A 20694-nucleotide genomic window follows, 5' to 3' on the forward strand; every position below is an offset into this window, starting at 1 on the left:
TGCTTCCACCTCTTGGCTGTTGTGCATGCTTTTCATTTCTAGTGGTTCCTTTCCATTTTCCTTAATTGTACATATCAGAAAACTGAAGTATATTTTAAATTATTTATTTACTAATGAAATCATCAGGAGAAAGGAAGGAAGCATAGCATATAGAAATTAGTTTAACATCTTGGTATCCAATTAACTGTATGATCTTAGACAAGTTAGTTAATGTCGCTGAGATTCTACATCTGTAAAATAAGGGATTTGGTCTAGATGAATATTCTTCTAAGGTATAGACCACAATTTCCAGTTTTCTCTTCTTATATTTAAAGCAGGAGGGAGGGTTAAAGTATTGTCTCAAATCAAGTAGATTGTTCCTCACTTGTATGAGAGTATTTTGGATTTTTTTCCCCTTTGTGCAAGTGATACATTAACGAGAAGATCCCTCTACTTTTGAACTCCTTTTATGAGTCTGTTCAGATTTTCAATGAGTTTTATTGGCATGTTATGAGTTTCTTAAGATTCCTATAGATAAACCCTAAGATTGTCTCTTTTAAACCTTAGCCTCAATCAAATGTTTTTAATACATAAATATTCACTGAGTACATCCAGAAATATGTTTTTAAAAAAGCAATATAAGGCAATGGTACTGTTCTTAAGAAGCTCAATACCTAATTAACTGTGTCCCAGTTTGGGGCGATTATTGATTTTTAAAATTTCTTTTCAATTTATCCTAAGTTATACTTGGATTTTTTTTTTTTTTACTTCCATTTTTACAACTGATCAATACTGTAATATATCTCTGGTTTCCTTCTCCATTCAGAACATTAGATTTTTTAAAAAAATCTGGTAGGCACTAACACATACCCTGTCACTCATCATAAGCTAAAGGCCTTGCATGTATGGCCTGGTTTTTCACCCATTGAAGACATGTCATGAAGAAAAATTAGAAACAAAAATTTTTAATTATTCAAAATATGTCTTGAGTGCATGTAAGCAGTCTTAAAGGAATAAAACTCGTATTCCGGAAAGATAAAGGATTATGAGAATGCCATCAAAATCTAGTAAATATTGATAGATTTTGAAGGGACACTGGAACTAAGGAGAATCCAACAGATATAGAAAATGGACTCTGAATCAATTGATGAAAATAACAGGCTTAAAGGAAAAACATGCAGATTAAAGAGCTCCCTTCCATGTGGTTTGGTAGCTGCTACTACATGTGGCTACTTCAATTCTATTCAGTCCCTCTGGAGACAGAGGAACTCCTGTTAAAATTGTTGTTATCTGCTGAATTGTGTGCCCCCCAAATTCATATACTGAAGTCGTTACCCCCACTACTTCAGAATGTGACCATATTTGAAGATGGCATCTCTTCAGAAAGCGATTAAGTTAAAATGAAGTCACTAGGATGGGCCCTACACCAATATTATTGGAGTCCTTGTAAGAAAGGAAACATACAGAAAGATGGTGTGAGCACACAGGGAGAAAGAAGACGGCCATTTACAAACCAACGAGAGAGGCCAGGAACAGAATCTTCCCTCACAGTCTTATAAGAAACCAACCCTCAGGTCACCTTGATCTTGGGCTCCAGCCTCCAGAACTGTGAGACAAGACATTTCTGTTGTTTAAGCCATCCGGTCTGTGGTATATTTTGTTGTGGCAGCGTTTGTAACACACATCCTCATTTTTATTAATTTAACGAAAACCTATATAGAGCTCACTATGTGCAAAGCACACTTTTAAGCACTTTAGAGATATTAATTTAATGCGCATAAGAACCTTATGAGGTAGGGACTTCCATTGTTCCCAGAACAAAGAGATTAAATGACTTGCCCAAAGTTTCATACTTGCTAAGTAAAGGAGCTAGGATGGGCCCCTGGGCATTCTGATCAAGTACACACGCTGAAACCCCCTCTACACGGTCACTTCCTTTGTCTCCTGGGATTTTATCGAGGGTTCCAAGGTATAGGTTAAAACTTGTCTCTACAGAAGTGTGTGTGTGACTGTGTGTGTGTGTGTGTGTGTGTGTGTGTATCTAATACCACATCCCTCACTGCCAAGCAGATAGAAATCACATTTCATAATGTTTTTCTAGATTTTTAAGCCTCACTTTAAGGCAAACAATGCAGGATTCCTACAAAATATTTGCTGGTCCTTCACGAGGGGCAGACTACTGGCTTTAGATGAACAATTCTTATTTCTTACCTAGCAGCATTCCACAGAGGTATGAGACGAGTGATGTTGTCTTCTCTGTGTGCTCACAGATAACTTCTTGTGGTTATGGAGAACTTGAAGAATTGCACGAAAGGTAGGGCTCTGCAGTCACCCCGCACAGCAGGGAGGAAAGGGTTTTTCTGGTCTGTCTTTGGCTGTCAATGGACCGTCAACCAACATGTGTGCAGATGTTTGACTTTAATGTGTGGGGGAAAAAAATCTTTCTATGAAAAAAAATCAACCAGAAATGCCAAATTTAATTAATCAACATTCAAGGACATGTGCAACTACGAAAAAATATCACTGCTGGGAAAGAGGGAACTCTTTACCCTTGGCCAGAAAACACAAGGGTTTTGAAGCCTGGTGTTGTCTTAGTGGCATTTTCAATGAAGAGCATCAGAAGCTGGACTGCAGTTCAGTGGGGAAAGTTAATTCCTTTCTAATTATTAAATGGAAGGAAAGTACACATGTCCAACCTGCTAAACACGCACCGCGCCACACACCTCCCCACACCCTGCCCTTGAGAGTTTCAGGTTGAAAACCTTTGTTTGCAGGTCGTTCATTGTTCAGAATCTTGAGTGGAGGAGCCAGAAACACACCTCTTTACCCTTTTCCATTTCAGCTGACTCACCCGTAGCTTTTATGGGGATGACCGTGAGAGGCCAGAGTAGGTCATGAGAGGCCAAGATGGTGCCAGCAAAAGTTTAGACTTTGATGAATCAACATACTTTGTGATTGAAAAGATAAAGGGAGGGAAGGACTTCTTGTTCTATAGAAATTTGGTATCAAAGAGTTAATGCTACGGTGAGCATCGTGATAGAAGCCTAGCAACAGTCTTTTCCAATCATGATGGAGGAAACCAAGTCAAAATACATTCAACAAAAAAGGAGTAGTGACCTGTGACCTTTTCTAAACCCTTTCCTCTCACATCAGTCCAAAGCTTGTCTTCTTTGAAATAATACATGTGGTTTTCTGTCTTGTTCTAATAGGAAGTATTGACACTTTCCCCCCCACCCCAAGTTATCTCTGGTATTTCTAAACAGGCCTCATTCCCAAAATTTCCACTGCAGAGAAATCCTAAGCAAGCTTGTTGGCAAGTCTTCCCTGTTGATCTGGGAGCCTAGCTCTGCCCCAGGTGTTCTAATGTTGACATGCACCACAGGGAGCCAACTTAGAACATCTGAGAACAAAAGGAGAAAAACATTATGAAACGTGATTTCTACCTGGTATATGCCAGATAGGAAGGAAACAAGTCCTTTTTGTAAGAAAGCAGGTCTCAGCCTGCATCTCAGTACCCCCAGTAAACAATGCCAGGAGGGTGTTGTTGTTGGGGTGGTGGTGTACAAGGAGGGTCAGGAATATCTAAAAGTGATGCCTGACTCCAGAAAAGTGGCATGATGCTGAAATGCCCACAGTGCCATAGGTGCCAGCACCTACCAACCCCATGGTAGGAATGTGGTTCATTCTGGTGTGATCTATTCACTTCAGGCAAATAGAAGAACCAAGGTCAGAGTCACCCTCACCCGGCATATGAGAAACCTTCCTAAGAAGCCAGGAAGCAGGGAAACACTTCTGTAACTGAAACTTTTGTAGATCTGTGATATCTTTGGAGATAGTGCTAGAGAATGGAGTTATAAGTAAGGGTTTAGCTTCTTCTCTGGGTAGTTTATCTCAAATGGCAAGCTCTGGAAAATTCTAGTTCTGTGTGTCATGCTGAAGGCCAAAGGAAACATTGCAAACTACCCCCACCCAACTAAAGTTCTTTATCACTTTCTTAAGGAGACACCATGACAACATAGCAGGTAGCTCTGTGCTCTTTCAGGTCCTTCTAACTTGAATAACAACATTGCTAGTTTATCATTTCCAGCTAAGTCAGGCAATACCTGCTATGCCGGATTTCTAAGCAAAATAATTTACAGTAAGAAACTGTCAATTGCCTGTCTGTCTAAAGAGATTGACAAAGACCAGAGATATGAAAGGAAAATATTTGTGAAATAGAATCAGAGTCCCTGCTCCGTCCACTTGGCACCACTCTTATCTTTCTAGAGCAATTCTAAGACTCTTATTCAAGTTGAAAGCTCACCCTGATGCCTTTCCATGATGAATATTTGTATAAATGATGCTCGTTTGTTACTCGTTTAGCTAACCAATTTATGTGAGATGAATCCTACGTATAAGGAAGTGAACCAATTCGTATGTACTTTTTGATCAGAACAAGAGTTTCATCCTACCACAAATGAAGCTAAAATTCACACAAAGAAGCATATTATGTGAAGTACTTTATAAAGGGAACATGCACATTATCTGATAATTATTTTAGTACATTGGGTTTAAGTAGAGCTTATAAAAAGTCTTACCAGGTTCTATCAATGAAAGTGCTTAAATGTTTTCTCACCCAAGCTAACTTGTGTTGGTTAAATTATACTGATGGATTGCGTAACCGAATTAGGAAGCGGGAATGCCAGAAACCCACTTGAGGTTAAAAGAGCAATGAAGTTAAAATAATTGTGGTCGCTAAAGTATTGAGTCAAGAAAATGCTCTGGGTTCATGGCGTGATTTGAGAAAGAGAAAGTAAAAGGAATTCAGTGGTTATGTGGTAGGGTAGTAAGATTTCTGAATCAATAGTCAAGAGATCTAGCTTCAGATTCCAGCTTTTGTTGCCACACTGTGGAATTCACTTCTCTCTGGGCTTCAGCTATAGAACGATGTTCTCAGATTAGATGATCTCTAAGGTTTCTTTCATGCCTATTAGTCTGTGAAATAGGTAACATTGGTTTAGGGTTTGCTGGTTTTGATTAACGATACATGTTTTTGCTTATATGTGATTTAATTAAATTAAAATGTGTACTGCATTAGCACGCTTGGGATTTTTTCGATGTTTTTTTCGAATCCCCTGCATTCAACTGGTCAACCAGGCTATTTAAATAAAGACTAGCAACTTCTAGTTAGAATTAATGGGTAGGGCTGTCAACTATACTTCAATCAAAAAAGAATTCATGGGGTAGGGAAATTATCAGAGAACTCTGTCAAAATAGTGGGATGAAGACCTTAAATCAAAGAAAAGTATGAGGAATGTAATACTTGTCTAAGTTTTAGCAGCAAGAATATGAGAGCTAGGGAATTTGAAGAAGCCTCCAATAGGAAAATACGTGTTCATAAATATTTTATGTTTCCATAAAACATAGAGCATGATCAAAATGAACATTTATAACACTGAAGAAATAAAATAACATAACATAAAAAATCCTTGAACTTCTGTCAGCAAAGACATCAAACCTCTTCAATAAAGGTGGTTATCTGATTACATTTTAACCTATAATCTATCTTTGGATGCCTAATTTTTATGAGTTCAGCTAGTACCGTGTTTCCCCAAAAATAAGACCTAACCGGAAAAGAAGCCCTAACATGATTTTTCAGGATCACATCCCCTAAACAGAAGCCCTAATGCGTCTTTTGGAGCAAAAATTAATATAAGACCCTGTCCTATTTTCCGGGAAACACGGTAAGCTTCAAAATCTTCACTCAAAGAAGGAATTCTATAGAAAATATGGAAATCAAGGCGTTGGAGCAGAAGAGGGGCAAGATAGAGACATTATTCCAACCGTTAAACGTTCATGGAACTGTGAAGGACACTAACCAGGCTGCAGTTGGTGGAGGAACTCATAACTGCCTCTCTTAGGTGGGTTCTTTGTAACAGACTCTGAGGTGGAGATTTGCCTGTCGGAGGTTTCAATGGGAATTCTCTCAGAAGCAACACCAGGAAGGAGTGAGGGAAGCAGTATTGGGCAGAAGGAGAAGTTGGGCTATGATGCAGTTACAACAAGGCTTCAGTCAATCCAACAGGAAATTCTGGAGCTGGGATGGCCCTTCGAAATTGTCTCAAGTCAAGACAAGAAGCCTAAGTTTTTGTACACTCACAGAAACTGGTCACTGGATGTGAGCTGCACCTGGGTAGGGAGCATAACCTTGTGGGAAGCAGCTCTCTTTGGCTGAGAGCAATGCCCAGAGAGAAACTCGGCTGTGGCTTGAAGCAGCCAATACTGTCAGCTGCTGGGGGAAAAAGTACCTGGGTCCTGAAAAGCGGGGGAGGTGCATTTGGGGCTTGAACCAGAGCATCCACTGCTCTGCTTGATAGCATGGGAATTAGCACTTTCCTTTGTAAAAAACTATTTAAAATAGTAAAAAAGAAAAAAAGAAAAAGAAAGAAACAAAAAAAAAACCTCAACAAACAAGAGCTCAGCTCCCAAGCAACCTCACCTATTTGGAACATATCTTCCATAAAAGAAACTCAGTAAAAAATGCTTTCTAGCAGACAAAATAGACATCACCACGTCTATACACTAAAGCTAATGAACTTGATTCATAGGAGAGTCTCTGCAAACAAACCTGGTCATATATTGTCTATGCCGATATCCCATGAGAAATAAGAAGCATATTTTAAAATCTCAACACAAGCAGTTGTGTCCACTAACAAAGTACCTGTGAGAAAGGAGTGAAAGAGAACGACATGAGGGAGAAAAACAACAACCACTTATAAGGCACAGGAGTCTGGAACCACTCCGGGTCATAGAGAAAACGTGTCCTGACATCTCACTATGCCTGAGAGCATCATCACATTACAGCCCATCACTGTGATTGATATTTATGATTGGGTCTTCAAAAAAATGATATTCTATACATTCAGTTTATAAAGGTAAAACACATTTTAGAATGATTTCCTTCCAGAACAGTTAATTGTTGAAAAGCTTGACTGCTTATTCATAGCTATTGAGACTCCACCCCATTCTCTGAAGCATCTGCATCGCCAGTTTTTTCTTCTCTGCATGGACATGGAAATTAAAGGCTAATAGGCATAGCTTTAACCGAGGCTTTAGTAGGTAGGTGTTCACACCACAGACCTGTGGCAGTGCCTCTGTATCCTATTTCGCTCCGTCCTTAATCAGGTCCCCTAGGTCGTACAGTTGATAAGCAAAAGGTTAGGTACAGATTCTTTCAGGGGAATTAGACGACTCAGTTGCAAGGAGTTCAGATCATGCTCTTTGCTCCACCAGCCATTTCCCCATGCTAACCTAGCTTAGAAAATCTTTCTACCAGGAGGTAGAATTCTGCTCTGGCTAAATCATTCATTCAGTTTCTTCCCTAGTGCTCTCAGGTGGAAAAGCAGATATAAAGAAGACATAAGCAGATCTCTGACCAGGTTTCAGAAGCTATGACAGCTGTGGGAGTGAGCAGTTGTTGCCTTTCAACTGACTCAGCTAAGCATGAGGAGAAAGTATTCCTGAAAATTTACCTAACTGGAAAGTCAACAGAAATAAATTTTTTTTGTGAAATGCTGAATCATTCTGATGCATGTAGCCAAACATTTATGCAATTTCTCTTTTATCACCGGAAGATCTTTAGTAATTGTGGGCACTCCTCTTATTTCAATGGCTTCAGAGAGATTGTTGACACCTTAGATTAAGCCAGTGGGATACGTGCCACCTTTTCCATTCATAAAGTGAAAGAACTAGGTATGTGCTAAAAACCTGAAAGTCATTAAAGAATTAGACTTCAATTCTTTTTTTTCTTTTTTTTTACCTTGAAGTCTTTTTAACATTCCTATGAGAACTGTGTACCATGGAAACAACTAGGAATTCTCTCATCTTTTTTTTTATTGTAGTAAGAACACTTAATATGAGCTCTACCCTCCTGTCAAATTTCTAGGTGTATACTACAGTATTATTGACTACAGATACAATGTTGATAGCAGATCTCTAGAACTTACTCATCTGTTTAACTGAAACTTTATGCCCATCGATTAGTAACTCACTTTTTTCTTCTCCCCTGAGCCCCTGGCAACCACTCTTTGATTCTATGAATTTGACCATTTTAGATACTTCATATATGTGCAATCATGCAATATTTGTCTGTGACTGGCTTATTTCATTTAGCATAATGTCCTCAAGGTTCATTTATGTTGTCACATACTGCAGAATTTCCTTCATTTTTAAAAACTTTTACTGGGGAGACATTGGTTAGTAAAATTATATAGTTTTCAGGTGTACAATTGAATAATACATCATATATATATATATTGCATTGTGTGTTCACCACCCAGAATCAGTAATAAACAAAATTCCATCATATACATATGCCACATTTTCTTTATCCACTCATCTGTTGAAGGGTATTTAGGTTGTCTCCAAATCTGGCTGTTGTAAAGAGGGCTGCAATGAACATGGAAGTGCTGGTATCTCTTCGAGACCTGGGAATCTTCTAATCTTAAAGGCATAAAAATTGTATTCATTCTCTGCCTCTCTCCTTCCTTTATTCTTTGTTCTCAGTCAAGTCCCCTGGCTAATATGGCATTTCTGACATACACATAGCTTGCTGTGTTTTTCATAGTGTGAAAAGCATAACAAATTATACCTTGGGAACCTCTCTACTAATTAAATCCACTCCAGCTCGTCAAGTAAGTTTTGTTTATATTGTATCTTCAACGCAGCACCAGGAGTGCTGTGGGCACTTGAATAAACATTAATTCGGGAAAATACTGGTCTCCTTTACTTATCTTTTTGTGTGAAGTTGCTTAACATCTGTGTAGTGCTCTCCAGGTGTAACAAAAGCTATTCAAATCATAAGTTTTTATACTTGAGAAAGAGACTCAACTTCACATTTATTCTAATTGTTAATATCTTACCCAGATAAAATATCTACTATGTTACAAGCCTTGAAGCATAGGTCATCTATCAGAAAATACATGAAAATTTGTAAGATCCACTCAAACTATTAATCTATGTTTAACAAAATCCAAACATTCAACACAAATTGAGTGAGAAAAATTGGCCTTAATCTCAAAAGCAGAATCTTACATTTTTATATTTTACAAAGAAAGACTTTATTATTGCTATAAAGTCATAAAAAATTAGTTTACCTGACCTTGAAAAATGGTTAGGTGACTTAATTCCAACATGACTGGAGCAACCTGGAGCTTAGTGAAATAGGCACATTTGGAAAATATTCAGTGTTCCTAAATTTATGTTGAAGGGAATCACAGAAGACAGCCAATGTCTCTTGAGGTGACATTCTACTGGTATTAATGATCAATTAAAGGTCCACTGTGAAGGGACAATTTCTAGAATATGCATGGCCCGGAAGGAAGAATGGACCTTAAATTAAACTGGCAATATGTATTCTTGTTTAATGTTTCTCCAAGCTATAGGAAATATGATTACACCATTGGCAATCTATTTTACTATATTTCATTCATTCATTCACTAATTTCTACTTCACCTGGAGTGGGTACACAGTTATAAACTGCCATTGTTACATGAGACTAAAAAGCAGATTATAGTTTTGCTTCCAGTGCTAATAACAACTATGATTACTGGGAAAACATAACTATCGGGGAACTATAAGCTACACAATGCGTAGAGCTCACACAATGCCAGGAGACATTCAAGTATAGACATCCTTAAACACCTCAGGCATCCAGTAGAGACGCCACAAATACCATGATTTAGAACTAGGCCTAAACTAACCATAGATTAAGGCGATTCTACACCTATGTAACAAAATTTAAAAACCAAACCTTGAAAGGACCAAACTGATCTCCAAGTATTTTAACTTCTTGCCAAAAGCCCACAACACTCTTTGAAGGAAGATAAAATTCAATCTTCATGAAACATCACAACATCCAGTATCTAATTAAAAATTGTTAGACTCATGAAGAAGCATGAAATGTGGTCCACAGTCATGATAAAAATTAGTCCTAAATGACAGAGATGGTGGCATTATCAGACAAGAACTTTAAAAACTACTGTAAATGTATTTAAGAGTTTGAATAAAAACATGAACACAATGGGGAATGAAATTAAAGATATATAAAAGAACCAAAGGGACATTCCAGAGCTGAAAAATACAATATCTGGAATGAAAAAGTCACTAGATGAGATTAACAGTACTTTAGGAAATGCAAAAGAAAACCAGGGAACTTGAAGTCATAGCTATAGAGACTATATAGGCTAAACACCCCGCCCCCCCCCAAAAAAAAAAAACACTGGGAAAAAAATAGACAGAACCTTTGTGACTTGTGTGATAATAAGTAGACTAACATGGATGTAACTAAAGTCCAAGGAGGAGAGACAGGAAAAAAATGAATAAATAGAAGCCAATTTTTTCCCAAATTAAGAAAAAAAAAAAATCTATTAACCCACAAATCCAAGAAGCTCAATGAATCCTAAGCAGAATAAGTACAAAGGAAACTACATCAAGGCACATCATAATCAAATTGCTGAAAACAAGTTTCAAAAAGCATACCTTAAAAGCATCCAGAGAGAAAAAGACACATTACAGTACAGAGGAAACAAAGATAAGAACAACTTCTGACTTCTCTTCAGAAACCATTCAAACCAGATGGTTTTTAAATTATGAAAGGAAAAAAAATAAACCCAGAAAATATCACTAAAAATAAAGGTGAAATAAAGACACTGTCAGACAAAAACTGGGAGAATTTATCAGCAGTAGATAAAGGTAAATGAGTGCAGAGATCTGCAGCCTGGATTAAAACAAAAAAAGTCCCAGAATTATTATATAGAGAGGAATCCAAGATGGCAGAGTAAACACTGTGCCTACTTCCTTCTGTGACCACATTAAAATTAAAACTAAATTATAGAACAATCAACCTACAGAACCATCTGAAGTCTGGTTGAACAGAAGTTTTATAATTAAGGATATAAAGAAGCCATGTCAAGACTGGTAGGAGGGGCAGAGACGCGGAACAGGCCCCAAACCTCCATGTGGTGGTTGAGAACCAGGAAGGATATCTCAGCCAGAGATTCCCTCCAGAGGAGTGAGAGACCCCAGCTCTACACTGGCCTCCCCATAACAGGGTACTGGTGCTAGGAAGAGGAGCCCCCACAACATCTGACTGTGAAAAACAGTAGGGATTCCGACCATCTGGGTGGGACGGAAGGTGGCAGAAAACCCAGGTGTCCTTTTAAATGGACCGTGCACAGACTCTCTCACTCCCAGGCACTCACCTTGGGCTCCGGTGGAGGGACAGTAACTCAGGGGGCGTTGGAGGCATACGGGGAAAGAGGTGTGTAGCTTCAAGGTGAGGGCTAGAGGACAGTCAGCATTTTGCCTCTGTGGGATCCTCTTCCTGGGCAGCTGTCAGGCAGGCGCCATCTTTCCTGTGTTGAGCCCACCCCCTTTGGCCAAATCTGAATCTGATTGGTCTTGTGAGCTTGCTGCTGCACCCTGCTGATTCACTGGGACCCAGCCATGCCCAACTTTCCCAAGGCTGGAGGCACTTTATCTGAGAGGAGCCAGCCCCACTCCCATTGCACTCTTTCTTGATAAAATTATCAGAGGAGTCCGCAGGATGCAGGCAGGTGGCAGCTGGCCTCGGTGTGCTCTGAGACTTTTGCTGAGTATCTCCAGGCTCAGTACTGGCACCAAACCAGAATTTACATTAACCTGGTGACCACAACTCTTCCCACTCTAGTGACTCCCTGAGACCCTGCCTCACCCGACTCTTGTACAGCACGAGGCTTTATCAGGGGCTGAACCTTAAGGGAGCCAGCAGGTGTAGGCAAGTCTCGGTGTGTCTTGGCTTTTTGTGGAGCCACCTCAGGCCCGGTACTGGTGGCAGCAAGCCTCAGTTCGCAGCGTGGCCTCTCACACACACCTCCAGGGTTAGCACAGGCAGCAAACAACTGTGGATTGCTTTGTAGCTCCTACCAGCTAGCCCCCGGCTGGTCACAGGCAGTGGGTGACCTGGGCCTGCACCTAAGCCCTTCCCAAGAAGCCCAAGAACCAACATACCTGGAGGTTGGCTTCAGACCACAGCAGAGCACCACCCAATTAGCCCCACAAGTGGCATACTCAAAAAGCAGTCTTAATAGTCACCAGAGCCTGCTGGGGCTAATTCCGCTCTGTCGGGTAAGTATCCTGCACAGCTGTGGATGTGGCAAAACCACATAGCCAATCAGCGTGAAGATCAATCCTACCCATTGATGTGCTAATAGCAATCAAGGCTCAACTATAACAGGAGGGCTCACCCAACCAATAAAAGAGACACTCCTGGAGCACCTGGAGCAGGCGACCAGGGAGACTGTGCCAGGGCCCCAAGGGCACCTACTACGGAAAGCCACCCAGCCAAGACTGGGAGACATAGTAGAGCTACCTAATACATAGAAACAAAACATAGAGGCCGCCAAAATGAGGAAACAGAGAAACATATCCCAAATGAAAGAGCAGGAGAAAGAACAGGAGAAAAAGAACTAAACAAAATGGAGGCAAGCAACCTACCAGATAAAGAGTTCAAAACAGTGGTTATAACGATGCTCAAAGAACTTAGTTGGGGATAGCAAGCATCATAGGGGTACCAGCAGGAGAAGGAAGAGAGCAAGAGATTGAGAACCCATTTGAAGAAATAATGACTGAAAACTTTCCTAACCTGGTGAAGGAAATAGACATAAAGTCCAGGAAGTGCAGAGAGTCCCAAACCAGATGCCCAGACAGGCCCACACATTATCATTAAAATGGACAAGGTTAAAGACAGGGAATCTAAAAGCATTAAGAAAAAGGCAACTAGGAACTTATAAGGGAGCCCCCATAAGATTCTCATTTGATTTCTCAACAGAAACTTTGTAGGCTAGAAGGGATTGGCACAAAATATTCAACATGATGAAAAGCAAGGACCTAAAACCAGAGATTACTCTACCCAGCAAAGCTATCATTTAGAATCAAAGGACAGATAAAGAGCTTCCCAGACAAGAAAAAGCTAAAAGAGTGCATCATCACCAAACCAGTATTACAAGGAATGTTAGAGGGACTTTTTCTTTGAGATGAAAAAAAAAAATTAAAATTATGAATAATAGAATGGCAAAAGCTACATATCTGTCAACAATTACTTTTCTAATAAATGTATTAAATGCTCCACTCAAAAGACGTAGGAGGGGTGAATGGATAAGAAAACAAGACCCTTGCATATGCTGCCTACGAGAGACTCACTTCAGATTGAAAGACTCACACAGACAGAGTATAAAGGGGTGGAAAAAGATATTTCATGAAAATGGAAAAAAAAGAAAAAAAAAGCTGGGGTAGCAATACTTATACCAGACAAAATTGACTTTAAAACAAAGGCTATAATAAGAGACAAAGAAGGACCCAGTAATTCCACTTCAGGGTATTTATCTGAAGAAACCCAAATGCTACTTTGAGGGGATGTGTGCATCCATATGTTCATTGCAGCATTGTTTACAATGGACAAGATGTGGAGGCAGCCTGGGTGTCTGTCAATGGAAGAATGGATAAAGGGGAGGTGATACATATATACACTGGAATATTGCTCAACTGTGGATGGGAATGGATTCTTGTCATTGGGGTGGCAGGGATCAACCTGGAGAATACTGTGCTGAGTGGAGTGTAAGACAGTGAAAGACAGATACAATGTGATTACGCTTATATGTGGAATCAAAGGGCAAAATAAACAAACAAAATAGAAATAAACTCATAGATACAGAGAACATATTGATGCTTGCCAGGTGGGAGGGAGGTTGGGGGTAACTGAAAGGGGGGAAGGGATTAAGAAGTACAAATTGGTTGTTACACAGTAATCATGGGGATGTATAGTGTAAGGAACATAGTCAATAATATTGTAATAACTATGTATGGTGTCAGATGGGTACTAGATTTGTTGGGGTGATAGATGGGAGGGCGCTGAGGGCAGGATGAAAAAGATGAAGGGATTAAGAAGTACAGAATGGTAGTTACAAAATAGTCATGGGGATGTAAAGTACAGCAGAGGGAATATGGTCAGTAATATGGTAATAAGTATGTGTAGAGCCAGGTGAGTTTTACGCTAGTCAGGGGCATCATTTCTTGAATTATACAAATGTCTAACCACTATGCTGTACACTGAAATTAATATAAAATAATATTGAATGTCAACTGTAATTGAAAATTTTTAAAAGGGGATGGAAAGGTGAAGGGGAATAAGAAGTCCAAATTTCCAGGTACAAAACAAATAAGTCATAGGGATGTAATGTACAGCATAGGGAATATAGTCAATAATATTGTGATAGAGTAGTACGGTGTCAGATGGTTGCTGGACTTATCACGGTGATCACTTCTTTAGATATACAAATGTTGAATAACTATGGTGTACCCCTGAAACTAATATAAGATTGTATGTTAGCTATATTTTAATAAAACTCTTACAAATAGAATTATTATATATATGGTTAGTCAACTGTAATGTTCTTGAATTCCACAAATATAAATTCCACGCCTTATATTTCCTAGCTAAGTCCACTTGTAGTCACTGTTTTTAAAGAAAGTGCTCAAGCAATCACAATGTCTTATTTAAGTTAATACAAGATTGCATAAGCAAATCAACTGCACAGTCAACTAATACATATTCTTTGTTTTCCTTTAAAAAAAAGTCCCTGCTGTATGCTATTCAGAAAAAGTGAATTTTACGTATAAAGACATAGAACTGTTGAAAGTAAAAGAATAGCATCTAAAATACATAAAGGACACTTGCAACTCAGCAATAGGCATGTAATTGAATTAAAAAATAGGCAAAATATCTGAATAGATATTTCTTCAAAGAAGATATACAAATGACCAATAAGGGCATGAAAAAGTGTTTAAGATCATTAACCATCATGGAAATGCAAATAAAAACCACAATGAGATACCACTTCACACCCACTATGGTGGCTATAATGAAAAAGACAGTTAATACCAAGTACAAATACCCATACATTTGGTAAAGATGTGGAAAAAATAACATCCTCATACACTGTTAAAATAAATGAAGAGAGAAAATATTTTCATGAATTAAAAGACTCAATTCTTCTCAAATTAATCTATAGATTCAACTTAATCCAAACAAAAGTCCCAACAGGTTTTCTACAGAAAAGAAATTGACAAGCTGAATCTAAAAGTTGCATGGAAATATAAATAACCTGGGTTAGCCAAAACAAATTTGAAAATTATATTACCTGACTTTAAGAGTTAATATAAAGCTATAATAATTAAGACAGTGTGGTGTTAGCATATGGATTGAACTCTATATCAACGAAACAAAAGACTTTATACACACGCATGCACTGAGAGCGACAGAGGGAGAAAGAGAGTGAATCGATTTTCAACAAAAAATTCCAAAGTAATTCAATGGGGATAGTCTTTTCAACAAATGGTGCTAGAACAATTGGATATCTATATGGGAAAAAAATGAGTCTCAACCTTCATCTCAAAAAGCTAGCTCAAAATGGATCACAGACCTATATGTAAAATTAAAAAAATTGTAAAGTCTAGAAGAGAAAATTAGGATAAAAATCTTCACAACCTTAGGATAAGCAAAAATTTCTTATGTAAGATGCAAAAAGAAGTAACCATAAGAGAAAAATGAGGAGAAATTTGATTTCATCAAAATTATAATCTTCTGCTCTTAGAATACTACTAAAAAAATGAAAAGACAAGCCAAAGACTGGAAGAAAATATTCACAGTACGTGTACCTGACAAGAGACTTTTATCCAGAAAATATAACTCTTATGTATAAAGAAGAAGACAAACAAATAAATTATTTTTAAATGGACAAAAGGTTTGAATAGATACTTCACAAAAGAGGATATACAAATGGCCAATAAGCACATGAAAAGATGTTTAACATCATTAGTCATTAGGGAAATGCAACTTACAACCACAATGAAATACTACTATGCACCCTCTAGAATGGCTAAAATTAAAAAGACTTACCATCAAGTTTTGACAAGGAGAGGAACATCCAGCACTGCTATACATTGTTGGTGGGAGTGTCATATGGTCCAACCACTTTGGAAAACTATTTGACAGTCTTCTATGAAGTTAATTTAATCTTCCCATGTGACACAAATTTATTAGGTTGGTGCAAAAGTCATTGCGGTTTTGCATTTATTTTTAACCTTTTAAACCGCAATTACTTTTGCACCAACCTAATAACTCCTAAATACCCCTCAAGAAAAATAAAAACATATGTCTACACAATGACTTGTCAATGGACAGACATTTATGGCATTTCCACTTATAATAGTCCAAAACTGTGAACAAGTCAAATGTCCATTGGCAGATGAGCGATAAACCTGTTGTGGTATATAGTAGACTTCCATCAGCAATAGAAAGGAAGGAACTACTGGTATGTGTGCATGGATGATTCTCAAAAATATTATGCTGAGCAAAAGAAGTCAGATACAAAAAGAGTACCTGCCGTGTGATTCCATTTAAATAAAATTCTAGAACAGGTAAAACTAATCTTTAGTGACAGAAATCAGATCAGTGTTTGCCCAGGGGTGGGTAGGTGGTGGGAAAGTACAGGAGTTGAATGCAAAAGGCACAAGGGAACTTTGGGGGGTGGTAAAAGTGTTTTATATCCTGATAGGACTTCCCTAAAACAGTAGTTTCCAAACCTGGCTGCTCAGAAGTTATCACTGGGGCAGTGGTTGTGAAAACCAGATCACATTCTATCTACTGGATTTAAAATTTCTGTTCCTAAATTCCAGATGATTCTAATGTACCATTAAGTTTTGGGGTGGTTACTCTACGAAAAATCACTCCGTGTTTATAATTTATTCAGAAAACATTTCATGTATTTCAATTATTTCAAAGCACTGTGTAGGTCCTATAAGCAGTGATTTGCAGTTAATAACACCAATTATTCATAGTTGGATGTCCTAAAGTATATGACAGCATTCTCTTTAGTATCTTAAATGTTCCAAGATCTTTATATTTTTAATTTATGTAGAAAACCATTTCTTGATAAAAATCTTTTATTAAATTGAAATACGTAGATTGAATTAAGATATTGGAATAAATGTGAAACAAATCCACAAATTTCTCCCATGCAAAATTTTATGTAATAATAAAAATTGTGTATATATATGTGTATAAAGAATAAATAGTAAGAAAACAAGAAAAAAGAACCACTCATGGACCAGAACTTTGAAGAATATGTGAAAAATAGGAGAGTTAACCAAATCTACAGAGAAAAAAATTCAAAGGAAGCCATAATTAAAGTATATACAAGAGAAAATTGCTCAAAAATCATGATCAGTATAGAGAAGTTTCAACCACTGACTCCGGATTTTCAAGTTGATGGAGGGGACCTTGAAGCAGTCATCAGGGTTATTAATAGGGGAGGTACATTTGGAGCCACTAAGCCACCTAGACCCTCATCATTCCCACTTGTTCTCAGCAACGGTCAGCAACAACTACATCCAGATCAGAGCACTGAATGTGGGCACTGGAATAATAAAAGTAGGCCAGTGCGCCAGGAAAAGCCCACCATAAGAAGAAATACATAGGCTCCACAGGTAAAAAACAGACCTCTGACATATCATATTTGGAAGAATGTCTGCCCTCCCTGATTTAGCATCTGCATTAGACAATGGCAAACAGAAAAAGCCTCCAAATAAGGAATCTCAAACACAAGCTAAACACACAAAAAAGAATCTCCAAATATTTGAAGGAAATCAATAGTATGATTTCAGAAGCATCAAACTCAATAAAGACAATAATTCCTGAGCTAACAGAAGAGTGTGAAATAATACAGTGACTTTCCATTGAGATGCTGCAGTTAGTTGACACTTTCATGTAACTTCTGTGCTTCAAATATGTAGACATGACTATAAAATATAAAAAGCAAAACCCAAAAGGTCCTTACATTTATGGTCAACTGATTTTAAAAAAAGGGTACCAAAATAATTCAATGGAAGAAAAAATAGTCTTTTCGACAAAGAATGTTGGGACAATTGGATATACACATGCAAAAGAGATTAATTCAAAATAGATTGAAAATCTAATTGTAAGAATAAAAACTCTTAGAAAAAATATAGGCATAAATCTGCATGACACCTAAAGCACAAGCAGCCATAGAAAAAAATAGGTAAATTAAAAACTTTGTGTTTCAAAGGACATTTTCAAGAAAGTGAAAAGACAACCCACAGAATGGGAGAAAATTTTTGCATGTCATATATCTGCTAATGGTTTAGTATTCAGAATATATAAAGAACTCTTACAATTCAATAAAAAAACAAATAATTTAAAAATGGTCCAAGAATCGGAATAAGCATTTCTCCAAAAAAGACATACTCGTACAAATGGCCAATGAGCACATGAAAAGATGCTGAACATCATCAGCCATTAGGGAAATGCAAATTAAAACCACAATGAAATACTACTTCTCATTCACTAAGATGGCTATAAAAAAATGACAGATTGTTATAAGTGTTGGCAAAGATGTGAAGTGAGACCCTCATACACTGCTGGTGGGGACGTAAAATGATGCAGCTTCTTGGGAAACAGGCTGGCAGTTCCTCAAAAGGTTAAACACTCATCACATGACTCAGCAATTCCACTCCTAGGCACTTACCCAAGAAAATTTAAAATTGGTACACAAATATTCATAATAGCATTATTTATAATAGCCCAGAGATAGAAATAACCCAAATGTCCATCAGTGATGAACAGATAAATAAAATGTGGTACATCCATACAATGGAATGTTATTCAGCCATTAAAAGGAATGAAGTACTGATACATGCTACAAGATAGGTGAACCTTGAAAATGTTATGCTAAGTGAAAGAAGTCAGATATAAAAGACCACATCTTATATGATTAAATTTATATGAAATGTCCATCTCAGGCACTTCCATAGAGACAGAAAGTAGGTTAGTGGTTGCCCACGCCTGGGAGGAAGTAGCTGCTGATAGTCCACAGTTTCTTTGGGGTATGATGAGAATGCTCCAAATTTAGGTTGTAGTGATGGTTGCATAAACCTGTGAATATACTAAATAACATTGAATTGGATGTTTCAATTGAGTGAATTGCGTGGGTACAGCAAGAAGGCAGTCATCTGCAAGTCAAAGAGAGACGTGTCAGGAGAAACCAAACTTGTCAACACTTTGATTTTGGACTGCTAGCCTCCAGAACTGTGAGAAAATACATTTCTATTATTTAAGCCATCCACTCTGTAGTATTTTGTTATGGCAGCCTTATAGAACTAATAAATTAACAATAATAAAAACAACAACAATTGCTATAACTATAATAATACCAGACAAAATAAAATTACCAATATTTGAAATGAAAAAAGAGTCATAATTACATGGTACTGAAGACATTAAAAAGATATCATGAAAAACTTTACGCAATAAATTTGAAATTTTAAATGAAATGGACAAATTTCTTGGAAAAACATATCCTACCAATACTGACACAAGAGACCAGAAAATGTGAATTGTCCTATATCTGCTAAAGAAATTGAATTGTAATTTACAACTTTCTCATGAAGAAAATGCCAGGCTCAGATAGCTTCATCAGTGAATTTTCAAAGTAATTATTTCTTTAAGGAAGAAATAATATCACTCTAAGGAAAACCTTTCACAGAGAAAAGAAAAATAGATAATTTTCCAACTCATTGTGTGAGGTCAATATACTTGTGATACCAAAACTTGGCGAGGACATAACAAATACAATTACAGATCAATCTTTCTTATAAATATAGAAAAAAAAACTAAGCAAAATATTAGCAAATCAAATCCCTGGATATATAGAAAGAATAATACAGTAAGACTAAGTTTGGTTTATTCTAAGAATGCACAGTTGATTTAAAATTTGAAAGTCAAACAATGTAATTCACATATTAATAGAATAAAGAAGAAACTCCATATGATAAGCTTAATAGATGGAGATAAAATTCAACATCCACTCTTGGTTTTAAAAAACTCTTAATAAACTAGGAATATAAGGGAACTTCCTTAATCTGATAAAGGGTACGTTAAAAATTAACCAACCAACCAAATAACAGGTAAAGAGGCAGCAAATATATTTAATGGAGAAATAGTGCAGCTTTCTTCCTGAAATCAGAAACAAGACAAGAATATCTGCTATTCCCACTTCCCATTTCAGTCAACATTGTACTGGAAGTCTTAGCCAGTACAGTAAGGCCAGAAAGAAAAAAGACATAGGATTGAAAAAGAAGAAACAAAAGTATTATCATCCAGATGACATGATTGCATATGTAGAATCCAAAAGAATTTGTAGACAAACCATTACAAATAATAAGTGAATTTTGCAAGACTGCAAGATATCAGATCAATATACAAAAATATCAGTTGTATTTCATACACCAGAAATAAAAAATTAGACAATACAAAATTTAAAATTATTTTATATATATTTATAATATATTATAGATATGTATTTATAATAGAAAAAATCAAATATCCAGAAAAGAAAACCTAGCAAAAATGTGGAAGACTCTACATAGAAAACAATAAAACATTACTTAGCGGAATTAAAGAAGACCTAAATAAGGAGACAGGTATACCATACATGGATTGGTAGGCTCACTATTATAAACATGTCAATTCTTTCCAAACTGATATAATCCTAATAAAAATTTCAGAAGGCGTTTTGTAGAAATTAACAAGCTGAAGAATAGTAAAGATAATTTTGATGAAG

This window comes from Rhinolophus sinicus, linkage group LG10, assembly GCF_036562045.2.
Source record: "Rhinolophus sinicus isolate RSC01 linkage group LG10, ASM3656204v1, whole genome shotgun sequence".
NCBI lineage: Eukaryota > Metazoa > Chordata > Mammalia > Chiroptera > Rhinolophidae > Rhinolophus > Rhinolophus sinicus.